Consider the following 12620-nt stretch of genomic DNA (forward strand, 5'->3'; position numbering starts at 1 on the left):
ATTCATATATTTATATGGTATAAATTCTGGAAATTCACAAAAACACATTTAAATAATTAAAAGTTGATGGCTTTTTAAATTGGAGCATTTATATTGTTTATTATAATAATTCTCACTGATTGCTGTAATAATTATCTTTGATTGATAAAAATAAACCTACCTTTTTAGTAAATATCTAGTAGGCTATTATTGATCCAATTGGTTATATACCACTAATGTCTCCACATTGTTTATCTATGGCTATATATATGCCAATATTCACAAAAACATATGAAACATTTTCACTTCAAATTGCAATTAATGTAACATGTAAACAGCTGGTCTACTTTCACTCAGACTCTCACTCTAAAACTTTTAAAATACTATCCTACAATATAAATTATGTCAATAATATCTCAAAATGAAAGTTGTCGTCTGCTTCATGATGCTCTTATTATTTCTATAAACATTATCGAACTCCTTGTAATTCACTGTTCTTCATATTTGTTTCTTAACAACTTCAACAGAAAATTTTAATCCAGCTAATCGCACGTTTTTGACAAAAGTAATCCGAGATACTGTAGTTATTTATCGCCGTATATTTGTAAGTAAAAATAGATTGAAACACGTGAATTTTCTATGTCTAAAAAATAACATGATTATTATTTTTTAAATCAAATAAACAGTAATTTAACTTCCGGAAATAAATGAAAAAGCTTTATCAGTTGTTAGATCAAGTGTTTTGCAATCAACAACTGTTTAATCCAGTTGCAACATGATTAAAACTGTAAATGCTAATTACACCATTCATACTTCTTTTGAACTTTTGCCAGACCGCATGTATCTAGTGACAACAAATGTTTGACTTCCGGTTCTTTTGTGTCACACTTTTTTCCAGTAATAACTGTGTTTTGTACAGAAAATGTAAAATAAATTTGACAATTGTTATTCATATTTTATCGAGCATTGTACCATAAGTTACCCTTTATCGTTTAATGGCACCATTTGAGCGAACCAATCCTCGAAATAATATAGGAAAAAGTACACGCGTGCGTAGAACACAATAACAATACAACTTCCTGTAGCATATGGCCTACTGTAAAATATAGTGATGGTGATGGATTGGAGCCAGGAACTCCAATATAGATTGAAAACAGCCCTGTACAGGTGTTTTCCCTCAATTATTGATGTGAATCTAATGGGTTTGCATTACTAAATGTATGATATTTAAAAACTTGAAACGAAAATTGTATATCTGCTATTCATAAATATATAAGACTGAAATTGGAGTAATTTTCGTCCATATTTCTAGATCTGCCATGAGTTTGTATTTGGCAAAACTTTCGGAATATTTGGTTCTCAATGCTCTTCTACTCCGTACTTTGCTTAGCGTTTCATACCTTTTTTATTCGAGCGGCGCTGTTGAGTCTTTTGTAGATGAATCGCGCGTCTTGCGTAAATACAGAAATTCAACCCTGGTATCTATGATGTGTTTCTCATTTGGGACTATAAGCATAACGCCGGATTGACTTTTTTTTAGCGTGACATGCACGCGAAAGTCGAGTAATTAAGCGTGAAAACGGGAAACGAAGTCCGACGGGACAAGGAAACTACATGCGCTATTATGGTGAGAAGCGGAATACCCCTTAAACATTAATTAATAGGTGGGGACCCTCGGACTGCCTAAGAGGGTGCCCGCTGCCATCACGCTTCAGTGATTCTCTATATGAGCAACAATTTTTTCGCAGAAAAAGGATGGAGAGGGGGGGTTAATCCGCATCAGTCCCAATGAGACCCCTATGATGACTGTCAGTGATATTGTTGGCTTTTTTCAAAAATATCTCTACCCTTCTTTATTGGGAAAATACTAGTATTCGCAATTTTCATCAAATTGGGAAATTGAGAATAAACCATGAATTTCACTGCAACTTCAATTTATAGACCCCCCTTTCAAGAGTCAAAGCCTGCTTTGAAATAAGACCCCTTTTTGTCAGTGATGATACATAAATAGAACCTCAAATTTGCACATATAGTCACTTTAGGCATGAACAATGTATAAATGAGTCTCTTTCAGTTTGTATTCATGCACAATAACTACATTTGTACTAAGACTGCACTGCATTTTTGAAGATCATGAGTCCAGACAGATTTTGATTAGTCCAGGACTGATGGACTCGCCTTAGTGAGAACCCTGATGACTACAATGTTAACTCCTTTGGTATGTTAGTAAATGACCCAGATGCTACACGTATACTGAATTAATGTTTAATGAAACAGAATGATCCATTTCTCTATTTTTTGTTTAGTTTAAACAATATTTTATTCAAATAAATTGAATTGGATTGGGCAACAGGCATAGCCTATGTAAGCCCTCTCCACAAAACAAGGTACAATATATTACATTCAAACAAAGCAACACATACACAAACATAATGACAAAACTGAATTATTTTTTCAAAAATACCTCTTAGCTGACTGGAATGATGTTTCAAATAGTTAACTCAGATCAACAGTATGACTATTTTAAGAATGCTTCAAATGTTAACTCACAAAAATAAGAAAATCTAAATTATGAAAAAAGTTTTAATATTCTAGGTGATAAGCTCCCGCATTGATTTAGAGGTCTCACATTAAATTAAATGGTCTCCAGTCAGCTATTTAAAATAATAAATTTAATAACTCATTTTTAAAACAACATGTTTGATATCATGTACTTATTTTTACTAAATAATTGCACATGAAGAAAAACGACAGCGAGTAGTAACCATATTGACATGATTGATACATTAAAGAATTATAATAATATAAAAAGAATTTAGAATGTTATTAATAAGAAGAGAGAGAAAAAAATAGATTTAAGAAATTAAAGATATACAAATTGAATATATGAATGATATAGAAATGAAGGTGCATTTATTAGCTTTTTAGCTTTAATAATATTAATTTCAATGTACTGTCATTTCATTATTAACTTTTGTTTCAGTTTTAATTATTTTTCAGCTGGTTCGGGTCTAGGAGCTTAAATATAATATAAAATACAGACAAAGTAAAAGTTAATTTGGTTTTGGACTATAAAATACATTTCATTATACAAATATCTCTGAATTTTTTTATATATTCATGAATAGCCTTAACTATCTGCACATTGTCTTCAATACACATAGATTGATCACCAAATAGTATCAACTTTAAATCAATATCAACTCCATCAGCAGACAGTTTATTAAGCAGTGTGATCCTGTTAAAAGTGTATGATGGACAATCAAAAAAAATAATGTTGATTGTCTTCACATTTATATAAACATTTAGGACAAAAAGGTTCTCCTGTCAAAAAATTATGAAACAAGTGAGAATTGAAATTGCTTGCATCGTTTCGTAATTGACAATGAATAATATTAAATTGTCTTATACCTGAACAAAAATATTTAGGAGGAATCTCTGGTTTATGTATTTACTCTATTACCTACTAACCGACCTACACCACATTGTACATAAACACTATGTACGTTTACCATAATTAATATACAAATTCAAAAACAATATTAATTTTGCCGACTAGCCCGTCAAGTACGCTAGAACACTTTCTAATAAGTTAGCTTCTTGTAAAGTACAATTATTCCAAGACGTGATGTCCACTTTTGCCCTGTCACATAATGTTTGCATATTCTAGAATAGGACGAATAAATGCTGTATAAATTGTAATAAGTACATTTCGATCGAAACTATATTTTACTTGTTGTAATAAATGTAATCTAGAACATGCTTTTTTATAAATTGCATTTGTATGTAATTTCTAATTAGCCTTACTCTCAAAGTTTAGACCTGGGTGACAGTGACTTTTAACTTCTTTTATTTGGTCCCCACGAATGCCAAAGTCCACTTTTGCCCTGTCACATAATGTTTGCATATTCTAGAATAGGACGAATAAATGCTGTATAAATTGTAATAAGTACATTTCGATCGAAACTATATTTTACTTGTTGTAATAAATGTAATCTAGAACATGCTTTTTTATAAATTGCATTTATATGTAATTTCTAATTAGCCTTACTCTCAAAGTTTAGACCTGGGTGACAGTGACTTTTAACTTCTTTTATTTGGTCCCCACGAATGCCAAAGTATAAAGGGGATGATTGATAACTTTTCTAGAAAATAAAAGGGTTTCTGTTTTGGAGGGATTAAAGGTTACAGCCCAGTTGTCAGCCCATGTTTAAGTCCTCCCAAGATCATCAGTCAAAGACATAGAAACAGCATCATAGTCATCATCAATATTGGCATATAAAGAGGTGTCATATGCAAATAATCTAATATGATTACTCATATTTTCCACAATGTCATTAATATAAGTTGAAAAAAGGAATGGATCCAGTACCGAGCCTTGGGGTACCCCAGCATTGGTACCTTTTTGAGATGAATAAAACCCATCCAAAACAACTTTCTGGCATCTGTCACCTAGGTAATCTCCAATCCAATCGATTAAATTACTATGGATACCAAAATCTTTCAATTTATGTAGTAAACCATCATGCCAAACTTTGTCAAAAGCTTTGGAAATATCGCAAAAAATAAAGCGAATATCTTTTCCTTGATTAAGATTGGTAATAATAGTATTATATATTTTTGTTTGGTTTCTTCAGACCTGGATTAGGCCCCGAGCACTGCTTGTACATGTATATTCAAAGTTTGCTATAACAATAGCTTAAGTAGTCTCTTCCCGGAATTTATTGATGTTTTCTCTCAAGAAGTTTAATGACCCATTTGCTACGTCTTCGATGTTGACGTGTATATCTTTGTTTTTAGGTTGTTGATAAACTGAACTCCTTAATATGGGTTTTGGTCGACATCTTCTATCTTTCCGAATGGATTAAGGCAGTGAGGTCGTTGATACAAATCAGAATTAAAAAACTGAATGGGTCTATCAATGCCCATGCTACGTCAATCTTTCAAGACCAAAATGTTGCAAAACACCTATCCTACCTACATGACAAATATGTTTGTTGTCCCCGCAGATAAACCCCCAAACAACATCGTTTTTGTGTGTACATTAACTGCTTGATAAACGAATTAGGTATTGACAATTCACTTGGAAACTCAACATATACCCTCACGACACTTGCCAAAGAGGAAATCCTGGATAATCATAGGTTTGTTCTGTGTTCCTTTGGAATTTCAACCAAAGATGAAGAACTGGATCTGCCATCACAATATTGGATACCTAAACTACATAAGTGTCCTTACAAACAACGGTATATTGCTGCGTCTTCCAAGTGATCCACGAAACCTCTTTCGAAATTATTAACATCTATTTAATCAGCAATCAAAGACGGGTTTCAAAGTTAGTGTGAAACTGCATAATCTAGAGGGGCGTGAATCAGATGTGGATACTTAAAAATTCCAAAGATCTTTTAGAGTACATACAATCTAACTCTCTTTCATCTTGTAACAGTATTAAAACATTTGACTTTTCTACTCTTTACATTAGTATTCCACATTCCAAACTAAAAGACAAATTGAAAGAGTTGGTATTGCTTTGCTTCGTAAAAAAGAATGGCCAACGTAGATACAAGTATCTTGTGTTAGGGAGGGATAAATCCTACTTTGTAAAGGATCACTCTGATTCGAACAAAAAATTCTCTGAAACTGATATTATCAAGATGCTTGATTTCTTGATTGACAACATATTTGTTACGTTCGGAGGACTTGTTTTTTAACAGACTGTCGGCATTCCAATGGGAACAAACTGTGCCCCTCTACTTGCCGACTTGTTTCTTTATTATTAAGAGGCTGATTTCATGCAGGAACTTCTTAGGAAGAAAGATAAGAAGTTAGCAATATCTTTTAGCTCTACTTTTCGCTACATAGAAGATGTTCTTTCACTAAATAATTCAAAATTTGGTGACTATGTGGAACGCATCTATCCAATCGAGCTAGAGATAAAGGATAATACAGATACAGTTAAGTCGGCCTCATATCTTGACTTACATCTAGAAATTATCAATGAGGGTCGGTTGAAAACAAAACTTTATGACAAAAGAGATGATTTCGGCTTTCCAATTGTGAACTTTTCATTTCTAGGTAGCAACATTCCAGCAGCACCTGCATACGGGGTATACATCTCCCAATTGATACGATATTCCCGTGCTTGCATTTCCTATCATGATTTTCCTGATAGAGGGTTGCTGCTCACAAGGAAGCTATTAAATCAAGAGTTCCAAATGGTGAAGTTGAAATCATCCCTTCGTTAATTTTACGGACGCCATCACAAGTTGGTTGACCGTTATGGAATAACCGTTTCACAAATGATATCGGATATGTTCCTTACGTCGTAACCACAATCCCATTCCCTTTCATGAACGTGACCTACCGAATTAGACTATTTACCGGATTTGTTATCACATAAGCAACACGACGGGTGCCACATGTGGAGCAGGATCTGTTTACCCTTCCTGAGCACCTGAGATCACCCCTAGTTTTTTGGTGGGGTTCGTGTTGTTTATTCTTTAGTTTTCTATGTTGTGTCGTGTGTTAACGTCGACTTTAAAAGGTTCCGACGTGACAAATATGAAAAAATAGAATAAACTAAAGGCTCCAATGAGCATGTGTCGCTCACCTGATATCTTTTATTTACAATTGGTGCATGAAATAATGCAGCTGTTACACTTTTGCTTTAGTTTCATCTGCCTCATATCAAATTATACTTATACACTCAAATTATTTTTTATGGCCCCGCAACTAAGTTGTCGGTGCCATATAGTTTTTCCCTTGTCTGTCATCCGTCATTCCGCAACAAACCATTGTACGGAGTTTGTTTTTGTTCTCAACGCCTTCGGATATTGGGCTGGTTTTTGGTATGTGAGTTAACCATGATGAGTTACAGATCAAGTTTAAGTTTCGTTCCGCTCCGCTAATTTGTGCCGAAATCACGGGGTTTGGAATTTGTTGTTGAAAATCATAGTTATACAGACTTTTTCTGAACGCTTTCATATATTGGGATTATTTTAGGCATGTGAGATAACCATGATGAGTTACAGATCAAGTTTAAGTTTTGTTTCGCTCGGCTATTTTTTTGCCGAAATTACGGGCTATGGACTTTGATAAATTGTTGAAAATCACAGTTATACAGCCTCTTTTTTTTATTATTCTAAACGCTTTTAGATATTGGGCTGATTTTTGGCATGTGAGTTATTCATGGTGCGTTACAGATCAAGTTTAAGTTTTCGCTCGGCTAATTTTTGCTGTAATTTTGGGCTTTGGACTTTGATAAATATTTGAAAATCACAGTTATACTGACCTTTTTTCTAATGCTTTCAGATAGTGGGCTGATTTTTGGTATGTGAGCTAACCATGATGAGTTACAGATCAAGTTTCAGTTTCGTTCCGCTCCGCTAGTTTTTGCAAAAATTAAGGGTTTACAACTTCGAAAATTATTGTAAATCAGAGTTATACAGACTTTTTTCTATACGCCTCCAGATTTTGAACTGATTTTTGATATGTGAGACTACCATCATGTTTGTGTCCACATGTGTTATTGATCCAAAGATCAATCATAAGCTTTACACGTTTTGTTACTCAGGAAATCTGACATACCAATAATTGCCATTTATGAGTGACGCGAACTTTTCAATTGGATGTTAGCCGATTTACATTCGGTAGGTATCCGTTATCCTTCCGTTCATGTCCCTTTTACGTCCGGTAGCAGTTCATTGTTGAATTTGTCAACAGGACTTCCAACGGATGTATAAAAACAAATAACGGTCACAAAACGGACGTTCAACAGACACTTCATCCGTTGGACGTCCGTTTAAAGTTTTGAACATGCTAAAATTCCACCGGACAAAAAGGACATCTACGGATAGAACTGACGCTAAATGGACATGAACGGATTGGGGGAAAAAAAGTTATCCGTTCGAGATACCCGTTAAGGTGTGACCGCTTTAGATAATAATTTATTCATATTAGTTAGGTTAGCGCATGATCCATTACTGGTCTTATTTGTCCTTTGGTCGCTGATAGTATATGTTTGCTGTTATTCTGCGGATAGCATATAGTGTCGACTTTAATAATATTTGATTGTGCCATTTATGAATGTTTGTGTGAACAAAACAAACACATAATCAACAGCCAACATTGTGTTAGAATCTTCATCACATTAAAATCTAAAGGCATATTGACAAAGCACGTAAGGAAATACGAAAGAGAATTAAAATTAAACATAGCACAAGAACGGGATTTATAATTACCGAGCCACGTCAATTGAAAAACTAAACTCGTAGAATGGATTCAATTAAGGAATGACTGTAATATTTGTTTCTGTCTATGAAGAAATAACATAAAAAATTTGGTGCACACTGAATAACGCGCGTAGTGTGTTATTTTACAGTGTGCATCACATTTTTTTATGTTATTTCGAATAGACAGAAAAAATATTAGTCATTTCTTATAATTTAATTATAAATTCCATTTTAAACCGTAGAAAACCATGAAAAAACGTTGATGACGTCACGGCCACATGACTAAATTATGGCTACGGGCTGATAACAAAATAACTTCAACCAATCAGAAGACACGTTACATCCAAAATTATATTATAAAGAAATACATCCAACAAATACACAGAGGGGACTCATAGTTAAAAACAGAAAACAGAAAACAGCTGAGTTATAGCCTGTAACAAATAATAATAATAATAAATCATACACCTTAGAATTTATTCTGTTTGGTATAACATCGCTATAAGCTCTAGACTAATTTTATTACGTAGACAAACCAAATAAACTTTGCAGCATCCTTTAATAGAATCAGATATTGCACAAGATCACTCACTGTCACTGCTGGTGGACGTTTCGTCCCCGAGGGTATCAGTCAGCACTTCAGTGTTGACATGAATATCAATTATGTGATCATTTTTATAAATTTCCTGATGCAAAAAATTTATCGAAAAACTAAGGATTTTCTTGTCCCAGGAATAGATTTCTTTAGCCGTATTTGGCACAACATTTTGGAATTTTGGATCCTCTATGCTCTTCAACTTTGTATTGTCTGGCTTTATAACTATTTTGATATGAGCGTCACTGATGAGTCTTATGTATACGAATCGCGTGTCTGGCGTACTAAATTATAATCCTGGTACGTTTGATAACTAATTAGATAAAAAAAAGTAAGATAAAAACATTTGAGTGTACCTTGAGGCAGATGTTGCATGTGAAAAGTTAAATAGCAAAAAAAGACGAACTCTAAGGAAAATTCAAAACAAAAGTCCCTAATCAATTGGCAAACTGAAAGGGGCGAAGTCCACAAGTCTTTACGTGCTATATATGGTCCTTTTGATTCTGTTCACAGTTTTGACTATTCTACTCTTTACATTACACTTCCACACAATCTTACCAAACAAAAGCGGCTTTTACAAAATAAATGGTTTATTACATATATTTCACAGAATGATATAATATACAATGGCTGTATGCATAAATATTATAATGCAGAAAAAAGTAGACCACTCAAAGTTACCAGGACTACACAAAATGACTGATCAAGACTTTATTCCTTCAAAAGTTGCAAGAATTTCAACGCAGCTCCTCCGTCTGCTTGCCTTACTATACTAGGTGCCTCAAACAGTCATGCAAATGTGTTGTATGTGAAAAAAAACCAAAAAAAAAAAAAACCGGCCCAAAGTTTCTTGTGGTATCATCTGATGCATGTTTTCAAGCATTTATTGATGGTAATGTATTAATACCAGCAGGAGCCAGGTGTTGCTCTTCTCACTTTCAGGAAAATGGGTTTCTTAAAAAGAATTATTTTGATATAATGTCAGTCTGAAAACTCGTCATCTAACAGAACATCTATTGTTAAGCTATTGACAAACATGCCTCAAAAAAAAAAGAACTAATAACAAGATAGCCGTTGATAATATTAACGAAACTGACTGCAAAAATTTGACTGGACTTTCCCATCAACAATTTGAAGATTTATGTTAGCATGTATTATTACATATATCAAAAGTACTCCTTCTCGTATTCCAAAGACATCGGTTGGCTTATTCATAATTGTATAAATAAAGTGTGCATTGTCTAATAAACTCATGTCAACCCTCTTCAAGGTCAGCATTTCTAGTGTACGAAGAGCCATAAATATTGTTAGACAAGCGTTAATGAGATCATTTGTACGGTGTACTATTGTATCTTGGTTTTGCAAGTATTACCCGTGAGCAAATTATTAAGGACCATACCAGACCAAACATTTCTAGATGCTGATCCTATTAAATGATGATGCAAAGTTTAAGTCATACATTTTGACGCAAATTTGTATAACTGATTAACAAAACAATAATGCGGACGAACCATTTGAATTTATTTGATGTGTCTACGTAATAACATTAGTCCATAGCTCATATCGATGTTATACCAAACAGAATAAGTTCTAAGGTGTATGATTTTTATTATTATTTGTTACAGGCTAAACTTCAGCTGTTCATAAATGCGAGTACTCTCATATATGTGCTAAGTATCTTTTTTGTTGTTGGGATGTACAAGTACCCGGCCACGTCCCCTCTGTGTATTTGTATTTAAATCCATTCTACGAATTTTTCAATTGACGTGGCTCGGTACTGATAAATCCCGTTATTGTGCTTTAGTTATTTTTTGTATTCTCTTTCATTTGTCCGTTGACCTTACGTGCTTTGTCAATATGCCATACGTGTTAGTTTTTACTGTGATTAAGAATATAACACAATGTTGGCTGTTGGTAATGCGTTTGTTTTGTTCACATAAAAAAATCATAACTGGCACAATCAGATATTAGTCGACACAATATACAATCCGCAGAACAACAACGAACATATACCATCAGCGACCACAGGACAAATAAAAACAGTGATAGATCAGCGCTTACCTAACTAATATGAAATCCCGGGCACTGTAAACAACTGTTGACAATAATACCGCATCTTCTTTTTTATATTTCCACCAGAGACCAAATAACTTATCGTTATCGACAGCATTTACAATCTGTGCAAGTTTATAAGAATTATTATTAAATGCCTAGAATCTCCTGGGTAATCACTTTATGTCTCTATATTTGTATTTAAAATTTATACTATGTTAATTTGTTTGTATATGTCTCTGTACCATTGTACTTTGGTTTATGAGAATAAAGATATATATACAGCATTAGTTACCAAGCGCAAAACAAACCACAACAGCAACAAATGTTGAACCTTATATTTGTTTCCATTATAATGACAAAACATGGGAAGCAGATTTTTCAAATCTTTATATCAACATGTAATCCTAGTAAAATATTTTCGATTTCACAAACTAACTGTGTTGAGGATATTGGTCAACAACCAAGACTACACACAGACTACATACATTATTGAAGAAGCTACACAACATCACATTGTGGTAGTCGTCACCGATGTCAATTAAGTCATACGGGTGATGCTTGGGCGCGGTGATAAAATGATTCTTTCAAAAGACGTCACAGTTCCTTAGTGTTTCCAGGAGTGGCGTTTGACAGTTCTGAGTTATTTGGATAGTTTGTATTACTTCAGCGTGACTGTTACTAAATTATAATCCTGGTACTTTTGATAACTATTGTATCTTTGCGGTTCCCGAGTTTGCTACTATTTTCTAAACCAGAATTGCGTCAAAGTAAGTAAAGTCTTAACCTAAACCAAATGCATAGATATAATGCAGATAACAATACAAGACCAAAATAACTGAAGTCAAAATAAAATTACACGGACTTTTTTTTTATAATAACTGAAGAACAGAAGTCTTGAAAAATGTGTGGTTTATTACTTGTTAGACTGAACATTTTCAATACTCGAGAACATCATTTTAATATCTATCAGCCATCACTTTTACAAAAATCTTGAATACTGACGTAGACTTAACCCCGTAAGAACCCTACATTCTGGATAATTTTTTGGCAGTTTAGGTTTTTTTTATATGTCAATAGGTAATTAGTTTTTTCATTTAAAATGTTGAAATATAATTATGCTATTTGGAGGAAACATAGATTTCTTTAAGAGGCAATTCATATCGCTATCCTAGAATTTCTATACGGATTGGAATATTTTATGTTTGCCTTTATTTTCAGATGATTATTCTTGCTATGCAGATTTTTGCAGTAGCCATTGAGATGTACAAATGGCTCAACACAGAATGTATGTTTAATTTAAAGGCCGAATGATTTTCAATTCAAATCAATTAACTGAATTTTGAAGAAAAAGATAAGACCGAGTGTATTGTCAAGAGAGAAAAATGTTCCTTAAAAGGATTTTAAACCGTTATATTAAGTATATAATTTTTCAATTTTGTTATTTCAATCGATATGATATAGTTTTTCATAAATCTTTTTAATTTTTGAAACCAATCCCAGGCGAGGCGAACCTAGGGCATCTTTTTACGGTAACCTCATATTCACATACGTATATATGCTGATTTGAATAGTCTTATATGCAAATGATATCATTTAAAAAAAAAAGAGTACTGTAAAGTTATAATTGTGAGCGTAATACTTTCTCTGTCTTTGTCGAATCTTGTTAAAATATTAGTTATATATTATCTAATCTTGTTAAAATAGTAGTTATATATTATCGAATCTTGTTAAAATATTAGTTATGTATTATCGAATCCATA

The 12620-nt window shown here is 33.2% G+C and overlaps 1 protein-coding gene across 18 annotated transcripts in view; it reads right to left on the minus strand.

The window, feature by feature from the left end:
* The window catches only part of LOC143045169 (cyclin-dependent kinase-like 1), a 37872-nt gene extending 36824 nt beyond the window's left edge, over window positions 1-1048 (minus strand). For 7 of the 18 annotated variants that reach the window (XM_076217502.1, XM_076217500.1, XM_076217498.1 and 4 more), the window contains exon 1: window positions 161-784. The gene's annotated coding sequence lies outside the window, so the exon portion shown is untranslated. Of the gene's footprint in view, window positions 1-160; window positions 787-961 lie in introns of those variants that run through there. The other 11 variants (XM_076217491.1, XM_076217494.1, XM_076217488.1 and 8 more) reach the window with 5 other exon arrangements.
* Between the last annotated feature and the right edge of the window lie 11572 nt (window positions 1049-12620).

The sequence above is a fragment of the Mytilus galloprovincialis genome, chromosome 9 (assembly GCF_965363235.1).
Source record: "Mytilus galloprovincialis chromosome 9, xbMytGall1.hap1.1, whole genome shotgun sequence".
Classification (NCBI taxonomy): domain Eukaryota; kingdom Metazoa; phylum Mollusca; class Bivalvia; order Mytilida; family Mytilidae; genus Mytilus; species Mytilus galloprovincialis.